The sequence below is a fragment of the Dipodomys ordii genome, unplaced genomic scaffold, assembly GCF_000151885.1.
Source record: "Dipodomys ordii isolate 6190 unplaced genomic scaffold, Dord_2.0 Scaffold455, whole genome shotgun sequence".
NCBI classification, from domain to species: domain Eukaryota; kingdom Metazoa; phylum Chordata; class Mammalia; order Rodentia; family Heteromyidae; genus Dipodomys; species Dipodomys ordii.
The window spans coordinates 16,879-20,007 of NW_012267671.1; the positions used below are offsets into that span (position 1 = coordinate 16,879).

Below are 3,129 nucleotides of genomic sequence, written 5' to 3' on the forward strand. Positions count from 1 at the left end.
TGTGTGTCCCTCCCCCATGGTATAACTCCTGTTTTCCCTGTAGTTAATGTTGGTATAATTTGTGGAGGGGAAGGGAAAAACAAATTGTTTAAATAGGGATACAGGTGGACCCATTGCAACAATGAAATGTACAAGACATTAAGTTGAAAAATGAACTTTACAACTTTGGGGAGGAGTCAGGGCACTAGATGGGGGAGAGGGAGTGTCGCAGCAGGGATGGTAAGGAGAAACAAAGGAGGAGGCAACAATGCTTGATAAGAAATGTCCTCATGGTAGGACGAGGCCAGGCACGCAGAGCGCAGCCGGGTTACAATCTGACTGGCTAGCCAGTCTGGGGCACCTGGGCCTCCAAGGGTAGGATCCTGGTTGCTTGTGTCCTGCCCAACAAGTTGCCCTCTCCAGCTCTCTCCAGTTATGTCATGGCCCCCAAACCCGGGGAACGGGAACCTGGCTTGCTTGGTAAAAGACACCTCTGGCTTGCCCCACCACCTGCCCCTCCGCCACCCCCACCCCCAGACTCAGGCCTTAGGTATTTCAGGCCACTCCTCTGTAGCTGGAGACCTGCTGGAGACCTGCCGGGCAGCCTCTGGGAGAAGCAGGCCCAAACCTCTAGGGCCTTGGGCCCGGCGACCCAAGGAGGATGAGCTGGCTCTTTCCCCTGACCAAGAGCACCTCCTTCTCCACAGCAGGGTCCCCGGTGGTGGCCTCACCAGCCTCCAACAGCAGAAGCAGCGCTTGATCGAGTCCCCCAGAATTCCCACTCCAGTATAGCTGAAATTCAGAAAGATGTGGAATACAGATTGCCCTTCACTGTAAACAACTTGACAATTAACATTAATATACTACTTCCTCCACAGTTTCCTTAGGAAAAAACAGTGATCAGTGTTTATCCACCAATCTGACATCCTTTAATGGATAAACAAGGAATATATGTTACCTCTCCATTAGTAAGCAATTTTACAATACACTCAGATCTTGGAAAGATTAGCCAGAGTCTGTTGGATGAGTTTTGGAAGAATTCTCCTGTTTTAGGTCCCACTTCAACAGCATTTCCATACCTGTATAGTAACCCAGGTGGACTGCTTCCTTATGCTTCTCAGTGTTTTCCGTTTCTTCCTGCATATCCTCCTCAAGAAGCTAACAGAACATCACTTCTTTGTTACTGACACTGTTTCTTCTTCAACAAGTTATACAACAGCCAAGTCTGCTGCTCCTACATTTGGTGTCCTTTCAAGTCTGCCATTGCCTGTTCCCACAATGGAAACTTCCAACACCGATAAACCAAAATGGTTTTGGGTAAAAGATGCCAGATGTCCCTGATGCATTTCCAGAACTCTCAGAATTAAGTGTGTCACAACTCACAGATATGAATGAGTTTACCTCAACTAAAACAAATTATTAATGACAAGGATGATTTAGTAAAAAGTATTGAGGAATTAGCAAGAAAAATCTCCTCTTGGAGCCCAGTTTGGAAGCCAAAAGGCAAACTGTCTTAGATAAGTATGAGTTACTTACACAAATGAAATCTACGTTTGAAAAGAAGATGCAGAGACAACATGAACTGAGTGAGAGTTGTAGTGCAGTTGGCCTAAAGGCAAGATTGAAAGTCACTGCACATGAAGCTGAGGAAGAATCTGATAATATTGCTGAAGATTTCTCGGAGGGAAAAACTGAAATAGATGATTTTTCTCAGTAGCTTCATGGAAAAAAGAACAATTTGCCATTGTAGAAGAGCCAACGAAGCAAAACTTCAACAAGTGATAGCAATACACAGCCAATCTCCTGCTCCATTATAGATTTTCCTGAAAACATGGACTGCCAAGAGAGAAATGGGACATAAAACTTAGTACATTACTTAAGATTTTTAAGTTGGCATTTCATTGCAATGGCTGCATTCAGATGTACTCTACATTGTTTAAAGAACTGAGATTGTTTTTTATATAGATTAGAATGATTATGATCTTTGCTTTGAAAATTTTTCTGCAGTATTTGCACTAAAAATGCCTATTTATCATTGATAAATCCTGTTCTGTTTAAATTTCACTGCTATTCTTATAATTAAATACCTTATGCATGTGATTTTAGTTTTAATATTTTATGAAAACTACTTAAACTTGTACTTTTAATTTGAAACTGCCTCATTTCTTTATCAAGAATGATATCTTATTTAGATTTTTTCCTCTCAGTTTTTTTTAAGTACTTTCAGCTATGGAAAGATACCCACACCCTCCCTTTTTCCTTCTTTTTGGATAAAACTTTGAAAGGTAATTTGTTTTTAAATATCCATAATATCAGAAAATATCAAACCTGCCAATGTGCCATCTCAAAGTAACTTTTAATATACCTATAATAAATTTAAAAATTCAAAAATATGTCTTCATTACCTTGCTCATGTAATTGTAACCCCTCTGTACATATTTTCACAATAATAAAACTCATTAATAAAAATAAATAAAACTGTCCAAGCCACAAATAATATTAAAAAATAGCTCTATGGAAATGAAATGTAACCATCTTTTTAATCCTTTCACAAGTCCTCTAAACTGAATGATATATTTTATATGTTACTCTGATACCCCTACATATATTTTATTGTCTTAAGGAAACTCTTCAGCAGATAGTCTATTGATTGATATTTTGTGTGTCAAATTCCCAAAATATGTTCTGTTCTCATATCCAACTAAAAAATTCTCATCTTCATCTTCCTTTTTGAAAAGTGAACACCTGTCATTTAGATAAGAGTCAATCCATGATTGCATTCACTAGATATTCAAACTGTCATCTCAATTGTCAGGAATAATAAAGTTCATTCTATATACTCATTTATTCTAGATCAAACTCTTTGATACATTCTCATGGCATTGATAACAAAACCAAGCATCAACATATATGACTTTATTTCATCTCATGTTCGCTCTGGAATGTTTAGAAAATTGTCTCTTAAATGTACAGCCACAGAGTAGCTATATTTAGTTGATTAATAAATTATTTTATTTACTAATCTATTTATTTCAGTAATGGGACTTGAACTCAGGGACTCAGTGTTATTGTTCCTTAGATTTTATGCTCACGGCTAGTGCTTTACCATTGCAGCCATGTAAGAGTCTCACAGATATACTTGCCTGTGTG

At 38.6% G+C, this 3,129-nt stretch overlaps 1 long non-coding RNA gene and 1 pseudogene across 1 annotated transcript in view; both read left to right on the forward strand.

The window, feature by feature from the left end:
* LOC106001822 overlaps positions 1-1,847 on the forward strand; it is an 8,346-nt gene extending 6,499 nt beyond the window's left edge. Inside the window, exon 5 of the long non-coding RNA XR_001175859.1 lies at positions 1,797-1,847. This is a non-coding gene — a long non-coding RNA (uncharacterized LOC106001822). The remainder of the gene's footprint in view (positions 1-1,796) is intronic.
* On the forward strand, positions 641-1,796 carry LOC106001821 (annotated as a pseudogene).
* Positions 1,848-3,129: the final 1,282 nt, after the last annotated feature.